Raw genomic sequence first — 13,433 nt, 5'->3', positions numbered from 1 at the left:
TATTGTTACAAATCCTGCATGACAAGAAACCTTTTATTACCCGTCTAAAACTCTCTAGCCCCCTCAATCCCTTTTCCCAATTGACAGAATTGTTGTTGTAATGTGATTTTCTATAACGCAAGGTTCCTTGGGGACCCAACTATCGTGCTATAGCAGAACTTCCTGTACAAACAGAAGACTGCATGACATCAGCGTTTACAAAGGGAAATGTGCAAGCCATTGGCTTTTACAAAAGACATACCACGTCGATGGTTTAATCATTCACCTTAAAAGTACTTTGGTAGTCATTAATTCAAACAGAATACAGATTCATGTACATCACAAAACATGCACCATGCAATCAAAATTACTTCCATCCACACAATATTCTGCAGGTGCTGCCTGATCTTCTGAATCTGTACTCTTTGATTTTATCTAAAGTAATTCTACAGTTAAAATGAGACAGGATTCATCTATTTTTTCATTTATATTCCAACAAGAATGACTCACACAGTAGTTCACGATTGCAGCTGTAAATCACAGGAAAGTTTCCTATTTAGATATGATTCATTGCAATACAACTGTCTCAATCATAGTAGCTGCAGGAAAAAAATGCATTCCCAAACATTAATTTCCCCAGTTAAAGCCATGCCACAAAACATTGACAAAATGTAGGTTTAATAAAATAGCAAGTAGCATGGGTTAACCAACCAGAGCTTCTTTGTAGATGGTTTGCCACAAGTCACAAACAAGGGCCTCATTTAGAATCACAACAGAAGGTAGCTATTTGCTACATTGCACATATGCCAGCTCTTTGGAAGGGCAATCCAATTAGTTCCATTCCCTCGGTTTTTTCCCACAGCCTATTTTGCTACTTCAATTATTCATCCAATTGACTTCTGCAGTTATTATTGAATGAGCTTTCACTGCCTTTTCATACAGTGCTTTACAGATTAAAAGACGATTTGCACAGATTCTTCATTTCCCCTCTGACTCCTTCTTACACAAACTTAACCACAAGCTTCTTCAAGCAAGGCATTTAAAAAAAAAAGCATTGAGGGCAACACCTCAACAGCAGAGAAGGTCAGTTAGCCTTTCATCTCAAAACTAAATTGATGCTTTTGGGACAATGATGTACACTGCTTTCAATTACATGACAAAGTATTATTTTCCCCAAGATAGACACAAAGTGCTGGAGTAACTCAGTGGGTCAGGCAGCATCTCTGGAGAAAAAGGCTCCTTCTTTGCCAACATAAAGGGAACATAAAGGGAATTATGAAAAAAGCACTGAAATTATTACAATTTTATCTATTTGTATCCAATAAAATAATATTGCTGAAGACAACTGACGGAAAGAAAAAGCACGCTGACGCTCACCTAAAACCACTTTTAAAATAATCTATTTTCTACCTTGAGCGTAATATACATTCCACCAAAACCGGATCATTCTCTTTTCTTTACAGTAAATAAAGTGTCCTTTTGAACAAAATGGAAAATAGACTGGAAATGTTCAGGTCAGTCAGCATTTGCAGGGAAGTTTTCTTCCCCTTCCCTCCCCGTGGATGCTGCTTGACGTGCTGCATAATTTTCTGCTGTTTCTGATTTTCAGTATTCGCAGTTACTTAGCTTTTGTATACCATATTTCAGATCACTCAATACACAAGGGGAAAAAAAATTGTCTTTGCGAGTCTAAATTGAAAACTTAACCAAGAACTTTATTAATGGACCAAACTCCAAATGTAAACACTGATAAAAAAAACTTCAAAAATATTCTGTATTGTACAGTTGATGAACACAATTCTAAATTTACAAAATATAACTTATTCTTAAATCAACTCAGATCAAAATAAATGTCTTTCAATCGGAGAAGTTGAATCTATTCTTTGATCACATTATTTTTTCTCAAACTAAATGATAAACTGGAAGTGTTTTATCAACTCTCAAAATAAGTATTCATATTAAAAAATGTTAAGTGCCTGATAATATTTTCATATTTACGCAGTGACATCCAGCTATGCTTGAAAGGTTTTTCTATCCCTAAGCTCATGATGTATCTGAATTGGCCATCGACTGACCAAATATCACCCTTTCAGAGACCACTACTTTGTGTCACTTAGACATTTCTAACTATTGTTAGAAATCACTGCATATAAAAATACATTTATTGATATCTTCCTGCTTGCATGTAGAACAGTTTGGTACTAATTTAATAAAAATGACCTGCAGATGCTGGTTTATACCAAAGATAGCCACAAAAAGCTGGAGTAACTCAGCGGGTCAGGCTGCATCTCTGGAGAAAACGGAGCGGTGACATTTCAGGTCTGAAGAAGGGTCCCGACCCAAAACATCACCTATCCATTTTCTCAAAAGATGCTTCCTGAAACACAGAGTTACTCCAGTATTTTGTGTCTATCTTTGGCTTTGGATTAACTGCTCAATTCCAAAATGGCCTCGCAAGCGACTCATTGCAACATATAATTTGGGGGAGGGAGGTGTGGGTTAGAGGCCAGTGAATGCTGGCCAAAATAGTGAAGCCCATGAACAAGATAAAATTGTAAATATTTTTCAAAATTTACTTTCTCAGCTATCTCTGGTGTCTTCATACAAATCATTTTTATAAATTGCAAAACGCTGGAATGCCAGCACAAATCCCATGGACTACAATTCAAACTCATCTCTGCCCAGTCTTTGTCCAACTAATGGGAAATCTTCTTCCATCTATGTCAATATGTTACGTATGCTTACCGTGTTACCATGTGGTTTTATTTTCAGCAATAACCTTGGATGCAGCAACACCTTGCCAAATGGAACCTTTAACACAACTATTGGTCCCACTACTCAAAGCAGGTTTTCTTTTTGAAATTCACTAAATTATTTCTTCCTTTATACTCCGTCCTACTGTTTTTTAGCTTCTGTTCTCCACAATTTTAGATGTGTAATAGGAAAAAAAAAATCACATCAGGTGAAATGGGGGGGGGACTATGTATAAACACTGCTGTAGTTTCTACAAGGTGAAACCAAAATGCATAAAAATGGCCTTTATTAAAATCTGACAATGTGCACTTTAACCACATGTGATTTTTTTCTATTACACATCTCAAATTATGGAGTACAGAGGCAAATAAATAAAAGATGGATCTTTGTCCCAAATATTATGGAGGGGGACTGTATCTTCAAATGTTGCATCATGCTGAAGGAAAAACTTGGGTAGAAATGAGCAACTTCATTTGAAATATCATACCCTGATTTGCTGGGATCATATGACCATAAGTTTCATACCAATTAAATATAAAATGTCAGCAGTTCTTTACTTTGTTAGACATAAAAAGAGGAAGTAGTGAAATAGTCAGCACGTCTCGCAGGATTTTGTGGGGATGGGAAAAGATAAATTTTTCAGGTCAAAGGTCCTCCCAGTGCATTAATTTGAAAAGTTAACTCAATTTCCACATCCGCAGAGTGTCGCGTGACCTGTTGAGTATTTCCTGCACTGGCTTTATTTCAGATTTCCAGCATCCGCAAGCTTGTTGCTTGCAATGTTCCTTAGTTTGTCAAGCTGAATAACTAAACATACACAGGAGATAAAGTGCTATCCACTGATACAGTAAACCCTTTTCACAGACCTCGTTGTAACGGATTTCATTACATCGGACAGACCTACAGGCAGGCGGCTGTCCACGTCACCTCCGTCCGGTGCTGCATCATTGGCCGCGTGCAGCGCCAGCTGTTCCCCGGCTCGCCCCACTTCCCCAGCCGCTTGCAGCTCCAGCTGCCCCCACCCCGGTCAGACCTTCTGCAGCCACTACCGGTGCACACAACTTACTCAGCTGCTTCCAGGCCATGCTCCTGCTGCCAGCAATCCTGACCTGCACTCTGGCCACCCACGGGCTGCGACCATTGACTCTGCCGTTCCTCACCCAGTTTGGGACCAAGAGTCTGAAAAGGGGTCTTGACCCAAACAGTCACCGACCCATGCACTGCAGAGATGTTGCCTGACCTGCCGAGTTACTCCAACACTTTGTGTCCCTTTATATATTAACCAGCAACTGCAGTTGTTTATTTTTACTACATATGCAATGATAATACCGTATTCGGTTATCGTGGACAATCATATCCATTCCCCTAGATGATCCCTTATAACAAAGGGTTAATGCACTACAATTCAAACTGCATAGCTGGTTAAAAATATATCAATGTTCTTCTCCGCAGAAGAACAAATAGGCCGATGGATAGAATGAATGATAAGATTAATTCTCAAATCCATAGGCCCACCCACCATCCCTGTGGGATATCTCTATTATTTGATCTTTTTTTTAAAATGGCTTCATTTTTGTTTTTATTGATTAATTGAAACGACACTACCCCCGATACAACTATAACGTAGCCTAGCACTACAGACTCAGGCAAGACAAAGTCCCTCACAGATCCGAGTCCCTCACAGTGCCACGTACATCCCCTACGACGTGTACGTGGCACTGAGTAGGACTGATGCACGTAAGGCTGCTGACCCTGACAGCATCCCCGGGCGCGTCCTCAGGGCCTGTGCTGCGCAGCTGACAGACGTCTGGACTGACATCTTCAACCTGTCACTTGCCCAAGCAGTTGTCCCCACGTGCCTTAAAACCACCTCCATCGTGCCGGTGCCAAAACACTCCACTGCGGCAAGCCTCAACGACCTCCACCCAGTTGCACTTACTCCCATCATCACCAAGTGCTTCGAGAGGCTGGTCCTGGCACACCTCAAAGGCTGCCTACCCCCCACATTGGATCCCTATCAGTTTGACTACCACAAGAACAGGAGTACGGAGGATGCCATCTCAACGGCACTTCACTCCGCCCTCTCCCACCTCGACAACAGAGACACCTACGTAAGAATGCTGTTCATCGATTACAGCTCAGCATTCAACACCATCATACCCTCTAAACTGATCACCAAACTCGGTGACCTGGGCATCGACCTCTCCCTCTGCAACTGGATACTGGACTTTCTAACCAACAGACCCCAATCTGTTAGGTTAGACAAGCACACCTCTTCAACCCTCACCCTGAACACCGGCGTCCCACAGGGCTGTGTGCTGAGCCCCCTCCTCTACTCCCTCGTCACCTACGACTGCACACCTGTACATGGTACTAACAACATCATCAAGTATGCAGATGATACAACGGTGATTGGCCTCATCAGCAACAACGATGAGTTGACCTATAGGGAGGAGGTCCAGCTCCTAGCAGCATGGTGCGCTGACAACAACCTGGCCCTTAACTCCAAGAAGACCAAGGAGCTCATTGTAGATTTCAGGAAGTCTAGGGGCGGCACGCACACCCCCGTCCACATTAACGGGATGGAGGTGGAACGTGTTTCCAGCTTCAGGTTCCTGGGGGCAGGGCCGGATTTAGATGAAGAGAGGCCCTAAGCTGTTCCACTTGTGAGGCCCCCTCCGCGTTGGTTTTCAGCGCTGGCGGCGGAGGCAGCGACCGGACATCCATGGCGGCCAAATCTCCCACAATTCAAAGCGAGGGAGAAAGTGCCCAGTGCCGACCGGTTGCCGTTGCAGTGCGCATGCGCAGGGCGGCTGATGATGTGCTGGCCGTGGTTGTGCGCATGTGCATGGGGGGAGGACGCGCAGGCCGCAGCAATGCGCATGTGCAAGACGGCCTGCCGTGCCAGCGGATGAGGAGCGAGCGGAGTCGGGGGGGCCGGATACGGATAGCGGGGGGAGATGGAGAGAGAGAGAGAGAGATAGAGAGGGGGGCCCCGCCCAGAGTTGAACGGTAGGTGTCCTGCCTTGGCCGGAGGCCCCCTAGATTTCGAGGCCCTAGGCTTCAGCCTATGAAGACAAGTGGTGAATCCGGCTCTGCGAGGCCCCCCCTAGACCTCGAGGCCCTAAGCTTAAGCTTGTCTAGCTAATAGGTAAATCCGGCCCCGAGGAGAGCATCTGTTCCTTAACATTTCTGTATTTCTATGTAATCCAGGAATTTATTGCGTGAAAACAGGCCTTTCTGCTCAACTTGCTCACGCGAACCAACATGCCTCTAAACTAGTCCCACATGCCTGCTTTTGGCCCTCTAAACCTACCTATCCATGTACCTGTCTAAATGCCTCATTGAGATAGTGCCTGCCTCAACTACCTCCTCTGGCACTTTGTTCCATACACCCACCATCCTTTGTGTAAAAAAGTTATCCCTCGGGTCCTCCTCATCTTAACCCTATGTCTACTGATTCTCAATTCCCTTACACTGGGCAAAAGACTACCTTTACCTGATCTATTCCACTCATGATTTGGGACACCTCTGTAAGATCACCCCTCATCATCCTACTCTCCAGGGAATAAAGCCCTAGCCCTCTCAACCTCCCCCTAGAGCTCAGTCCCACGAGTCCTGTGTACTGTTGAAACTTCTGTAGATACTGTCCACAGGAAAATTAGATGAACATGCAGAAAAATGAAATAAACAACAAAACAAAATATTAACATCTCAATTCTGGGCCTCTGCTAATCATCAGACAAAAGTAGCGCAGGACATGAGAACAAAGAGTCAATGAAGAAATAAGGCAGCACAGTGGTGCAGCAGGTAGAGCTGCTGCCTCAGTGCCAGAGATTTGGGTTCGACCCTAACGTCGGTTGCTGTCTGTGTGGAGTTTGCACGCTCTCCCTGTGACCACAGGGGTTTCCTCTAGTTGCTCCAGACATATCTCACATCCCAAAGAACGTGTGGGTTTGTAGGTTAATTGGCCTCTGTAAAATAAATTGCCCTTAATGTGCAGGGAGAGGATGAAAAAGTGGGACAACTAGTGTGACAGGGTGATTGATGGTCGGTGTTGATTCGGCCTGTTTCCATGCTCTATCTCTAAACTCTAAACTAAACTAATGGGAATTGATGAGGTCACTTGGGTCCATTGATGAGTTCACGGGGAGTCACAAGGGGCCCCATTGATGAGATCAGGGGACAGTAGATGTGGTGACAGTTACATCCCTGCTCCAGCCCAGTCAACTGGACGAACCATCAGTGAAGTACGATGTGCAAAGAAACGATAGTGCTTTTCATTCTGGTCATGCTGTTTCTAATAGGCGGCTTGCCCAACTTCATAAACTAGGACGACTGAGCTAACTGCTCGGGCACAGCCCCCTGCTCCCTGGCCTTCTTGTCAAACAACCCACTCAGCCTGCGTTGCCCGAGTGCCACTGAACTACCGGCAGGCTCCGTCTACTGGCAGTACCAAGACCTCAGCCAGCCTCAAGCCAAACCCCGCACCTTCATCGGACCCTGGCACTTGATGGTGTACCAAGGGCCGATGGGCGAACTGGGAAGCCGAGCCAATCTACGGAGAGGCTCCTTGATTATGAACAAGGCGGAGACCTCAGACACGGGCCTGTACCTGTGCAAGTCGGCTGATTCCATCCTGGTTATTCAAGATGGTTATTCGGTCAAATGAGTCTACACATTCAAGACACATCAATGTGCCATTCTTCCTCATTTCATGAAACCCATTCTCTCCCACATGTTCATCCATGCTACGTTGATTCTCCTGCCACCCACAAGCATCGGGGGCAATGTACAGGAAGTAGCCAATTGACTTACCAGCATATTTCCACTATAGGTTTTCACTGTACCTGTGACAATAAACAAAACTGAACTAAATGTTGGGGATGTGGGAACAAACTGGAGCACATGGGAAAACCAATGCGGTCATAGAATGTGCAGGAAGGAACTGCAGATGCTGGTTTATACCGAAGATAAGATACTAAATGCTAGAGTAACTCAGCGGGTCAGGCAGCATCTCTAAAGAAAAAAGAATATGTGACCGTTTCCTCGTCTCCGTTCTAAATGGCTTACTCATTATTCTTAAACTGTGACCCCTGGTTCTTGACTCCCCCAACATCGGGAACATGCAGGGCCGGATTTAGATGAAGAAAGGCCCTAACGCGATGCGTTACCTGGATCGCCGTTTGAAGCTCTGGGGTGTTGGGCCTGCTGCTTCAACATCATGCAGCTGTGGTTTGCGGAGCTCCCAGCCTCGGGCTGCACTGATTTAAACATCGTGGAGCCCTGGGATCCCTTTGCCGAGGGCCGCCAGCATAAATCTCCGCCCTGCTCAGCCTGTGGCCTTTGGGTGGTGCGGAAGGGAAGAATTGACCAGGGAATTGCGGAGGGAGCGGTCTTTGCGGAAAGCAGACGGGTGGAGATGGGAAGATGTGGCGAGTGATGGGGTCACGTGGGAGGTGGCGAAAATGACGGAGGACTATTTGTTGTATGTGACGGCTGGTGGGGTGAAAGGTGAGGACTAGGGGGACTCTGCCCTTGTTGCGAGTGGGGGGGATGGGGAGAGAGAGCAGTGTTACGGGGTATGGAAGAGACCCTGGTGAGAGCCTCATCTATAGTAGGGGAGGGGAACCCCCGTTCCTTGAAGAAGGAGGACATTTCCGATGCCCTGGTGTGAAACACCTCATCCTGGGAGCAGATGTGGCGTAGACGGAGGAATTGGGAGTAGGGGATGGAGTCCTTACAGGAAGCAGGCTGGGAAGAAGAGTGGTCTAGATAGCCATGGGAGTCAGTGGGTTTATAGTGGATGTCGGTCAAAAGTCTATCCCCTGCGATGGAGATAGTGAGGTCAAGAAATGGTAGGGAAGTGTTGGAAATGGTCCAGGTGTATTTGAGTGCCGGATGGAAGTTAGTGGTGAAGCGGATGAAGTCAGTCAGTTGTGTGTGGGTGCAGGAGGTAGCAACAAAGCAGTCGTCGATGTAACGGAGGTAGAGGTCGGGGATGGGGCCCTGGTATGCCTCGAACAAGGATTGTTCGACGTACCCGACAAATAGGCAGGCATAGCTGGGGCCCATGCGCGTGCCCATAGCTACGCCTTGTATTTGGAGAAAATGGGCGGAGTCAAACGAGAAGTTAAGGGTAAGGACCAGCTCCGCTAGGCGGGGGAGAGTATCAGTGGATGGGTATAGGTTGGTTCTCTGGTCGAGGAAGAACCGGAGGGCTTTGAGACCATCCTGGTGGGGGATGGAGGTGTAGTGACTGGACGTCCATGGTGAAGATGAGGGGATGGGGGCCTAGAGAATGGAATGCCCAGAGATGACGGAGAGTGTCTGAGGTGTCTTAAACATAGGTAGGGAGGGATTTAACCAGGATGGAGCCAAGGTATGTGGAAATAAGTTCGGTGGGGCACGAACAGGCAGAGACAATGGGTCTACCAGGACAGTCAGGTTTGTGGATTTTGGGGAGAAGGTAAAATTGGGCTGTGCGGGGCTGTGGAACGATGAGGTTGGAGGCTCGGGGGGTCAGGGCCTGGGAGTTGATGAAGTCGGTGATGGTGTTAGAGATAGTGGCCTGGTGCTCGTCAGTGGGGTCATGGTCCAGGGGTAAGTAGGAGGTGGTGTCGGAGAGTTGGCGCGTGGCCTCAGCTTTGTAGAGATCGACGCGCCAGACTACCACGGCACCTCCCTTGTCAGTGGGTTGGATCACCCAGTCTGGGTTGTTGAGGAGTGAGTTGATAGCTGTACGTTTAGGGGGGGAGAGATTGGAGTGAGACAGGGGAGTGGAGAAGTTGAAGTGGTTGATGTCCCGCCGGCAGTTTTGGATAAAAATGTCTAAAGCCAGAAGATGGCCACGAGGGGGGGTCCACGAGGAGGGGGTTCGTTGGAGAAGGGAAAAGGGATCATCAATAGGGGGCGAGGACTCCTTCCCATGGAAGAACGCTGTGAGGCTGAGGCGACGGTAGAAGAGCTCCAAGTTGTAGTGGGCGCAGAACTCATTGAGGTGGGGACGGAGGGGGATAAAGTTAACGCCTCTGCTGAGGACCGACCGTTCGGTGTCGGGGAGGGGGAGGTCAGAGGGGGATGGTGAGCACACACCAGCGATGGGGGTTGGGGCCGGAGGAAGGCAGAACTGAGGCCATGGCGATATCTGATGAGGGGGAGGGGGTGGGTGGTCAGGGGGTGGGGGGTGAGAGGGCTGTAGTGTGGGAGGGGAAGAGCAGGGGTCACATAGTTGGAGGGGGATGGGGAAGACTCAATGGAACGGCCACTGAGGTTAACAAGGCTGGGCAGACTAGCACTTGGACCCAGTGGAGTCAAACCCAGGAGAGTGGGAGTTAGCAGCAAAGATACTAGTATCTTTGGTTAGCAGCGTGGAGGCTTCAGGCCCATTGCAGAGTCCAGGCTCCAGTAAGGCGACGGCTGCGGGTTGCTGGAGGGAGGTGCAGTGGCGAGGGTCGGCGGACCCGATGGTAGGAGTCCGCGGGCAATAGAGTCGGGGTCGACGGGCGATGCGTGGGAGGTCCCGGTGGGCGGATCGGCCAGCCCAATGAGGCGACGAGGCGAGTAGGGCGCGATGCGGCGGCCATGTTCGGAAAGCCCCGTTCCAGCGGCGATGTTCGGTAGGTCCCAGTGCGGCGGCATTGTTGGGTGGGCCCAGTGCGAGGTGGGTCGGCCAGGTGCGGATGCGAGGTGGATAATAGGCCCCTAGTGCGGTACGAGGTGGATAGGCCCCCAGTGCGGATGCGAGGTGGATAATAGGCCCCCAGGTGCAGCGGCGAGGTTCGGCGAGGGGAAGGGTTAAATAAACTACATACCTTTTTCTTTGTCCTGCACTTCCAAGGATCTGTGGAGAACATTCCTCTCCACAACAAATATAAACCTCGCCTGCATTTTAACCCCTCCTCCCCACACCACCAAAGCCTCCGGAATCGCAAAATGGGAAATGGCTTAGCTTGGCTTCAGCTTTGCATGACTAGTGACAGACAAATGCAGTTAAAATTCTCGTGCAGACCTGCTGATGATAGTCAGAGTCCGTCCGGGCTGCTTCAGTTTTTCCTAAAGTCTTTCCAACTCACTGATCCACGCTGAAACACACTAGCTGTTGGATCTGAATAAATGACTACAGGCAAGCCTATGAGACTCAAAGAATAGGTAATCATATCTGGGCTTAGAAACAACCTTAACATTACTTTGTTAATGTGCCATGTTCTGCAGTCTTAGAATCACAGAAAAGGATGAAAAGATGAAAACAGACTCTCTCATCCCACCTCATCCATGCCAATCCTGTTTGCCCAGGTTAGGCCAATATCCCTTAGCTCTTTTCCTATCCAAATAACTGTCACAATGCCTTTTAAATGTTGTGATAGTATCTCCCTCCCCCATCTCCTGTGGCAGTTCATTCAAACATTCATCACCTGCTTTGTGGAAAAATCTACTCCTGACCCCGTCCCCTCAAAGATCTTTAAATTTCACATTAAACCTTCAAAAGACATTCCGACAGGTACATGGGCAGGAAAGGTATAGAGGGATCCGTTCTTATGCTGTACGCTTCTGCGATTCTATGAATGCACGACTTGGAACATTCACAAAGCAATGATAAGGTTGTTTCTAAGCCCAGATATGTTAAGTGCCTATTCTTTAAGACTAATAGGCTTGCCTAAAAAAACATTTGAACAGGTACATGGATAGGAAAGCTTTAGAGAGATATGGGCCTAACACGGTTAAATGGGACGAACTGAGATAAGGGATCTTGATCGGATTGGACGAGGGGACATTTCTGTACTGAATGACTATGACCTGTAACTACCCCCCTCCCTTCCCCAGTTCTGAACTCCCCTGCCTAGGTAACCGATTCTGACTACCTATCCTATCCATGCCCCGCTTAATTTTGTAAACCTCCAAGGTCATCCCGCAACCTCCAACATTTCAGTGACATTAGTTTACTAGTCTCTACTTCAAACCAGTCCTCCATTCAAGCCAAGATTCTCTTCTACACAGTTTCTACCAGTCTTCCTGCAGTGACAACTAGACTGTACAAGACACTCCAAATTCAGTCTGACCTATCCTTTTCATCCAGAGATGCTGCCTGACCCACTGAGTTACTCCAGAACGTTGTCTATCTTCAGTCTGACCAATGTGACTTCTCAATTTATATACTCAATGCCTGAACTTAAGTGAAACATACCGTTTCTTTTTTCACTACCCGATCCACCCGTGTCATCATTATCAGAGAGCTACGGACATGCACCCCAAGGTCTTCATGTACATCAATGCCCCTAAGGTTCCTGCCATGTTTGCTTTTATGTCCTACCTAAATATGACTACGCAAAATGCATTATCTCACACTTGTATAAAATAAATTCTATCTGCCACTAATATATCCAGTTTATCTACGTCCCACTGTATCCTTAAATTACCTTCTACACTGTCCACCTATTTTCATGTCATCTGCAAAATTACTAATCATACCCCCTATATTCCCATCATTGTCATTTGAGTACGAGTATATGTGCAGAACAGTCCCTGCCTTTCCCAGGCAAACAAATCTTGTCGCTCCGAATATTTTCCAGCAACCTCCATAACACTGAAGCAAGGTTCACCAGCTTGTCGTTTTCACCCTCATCCCCACTGCCCATTTCGAATAAGAGGACAACCTTAACAATTCTAGATTTAAGCTTCTCCAGTATCTCTCCTGACATATGCCAACTGTACTCATCTGGATCTTGTCAACTGCCAACATGCACCTCAATTCTCTAGTTAAAGTGTCCCTTTAAGCAAAGAATGTTCTGCAATGCTTGAATTCCTCGAAGAAATTAGGTCAACATCACCTCCTAAAATGCAACCTGTTCTGACAATAAATCAAGAATGTCAGAAACAAAATATATCCAGGTTGATCAAATCCAACTTGATAGTTCGTAATACCTTATATTAAACTAACTTATTTACTTAACTTGAAATACATTCCTTGATATATTGTAATAAATGGAATAACAATAAACGTGTTTCTTTCTGAAATCCAAGAACTAACTTTGTGTCATAGTGCAGAGCAATAACAAGTGTCTGAAGAAGGGTTCCCACCCAAAACTTTACCCATTATTTTTCTCCAGAGATGCCGCCTGACTCCAGCATTTTGTGTCTACCATCCGCAAGCTAGCCTGGTTATGGTTCATTCGCACTCATGTGGTGATCGAGTAAACACATCAGTGTATTTACTTTCTAAGGCATCTGAGATTTAGCATAGCCACAAGGATTCTCTTGAAATTCGACAGATGTGCTATAGAAAGCATTCTGACTGGATGCATCACAGCCGGTTTGGCAACTGCACTTTTGAATGCCTGAACCTGCAGAGAGTAGTGAACAGCCCCCTACCCAGAGGTGGTGCCACATATTCTTACTTTAGACTTGACTTTAAAGATACAGCACGGAAACAGGCCCTTCGGTCCACCGAGTCCGCACGAAACAGCGATCAACCCATACATTTGCACTATCCTGCACATCAGGGACAATTTAAGTTTTTACTGAAGCCAATTGATCTACAAACCTGTATGTCTTTGGAGTGTGGGAGGAAACCGGAGCACCCGGATAAAACCCAACAGGGAGAACGTACAAACTCCGTATTGACAGCAGCCGTAATCAGGATTGAACCTGGATCTCTGGCGCTATAAGGAAACAACTCAACCGCTGCGCCACCATGCTCCCCA

The 13,433-nt window shown here is 46.8% G+C and overlaps 1 protein-coding gene across 9 annotated transcripts in view; it reads right to left on the bottom strand.

The window, feature by feature from the left end:
* The window catches only part of evi5 (ecotropic viral integration site 5), a 178,679-nt gene that overhangs the window by 149,706 nt on the left and 15,540 nt on the right, over positions 1–13,433 (bottom strand). Inside the window, exon 1 of one of the 9 annotated variants that reach the window (XM_033028946.1) lies at positions 5,223–5,227. The exons of the other annotated variants lie outside the window; for them this stretch is intronic. The gene's annotated coding sequence lies outside the window, so the exon portion shown is untranslated. Of the gene's footprint in view, positions 1–5,222; positions 5,228–13,433 lie in introns of those variants that run through there. 9 annotated transcript variants of the gene reach the window in all.

Source organism: Amblyraja radiata, chromosome 10 (assembly GCF_010909765.2).
Source record: "Amblyraja radiata isolate CabotCenter1 chromosome 10, sAmbRad1.1.pri, whole genome shotgun sequence".
NCBI lineage: Eukaryota > Metazoa > Chordata > Chondrichthyes > Rajiformes > Rajidae > Amblyraja > Amblyraja radiata.
This window is presented reverse-complemented; position numbering and strand designations above follow the sequence as displayed.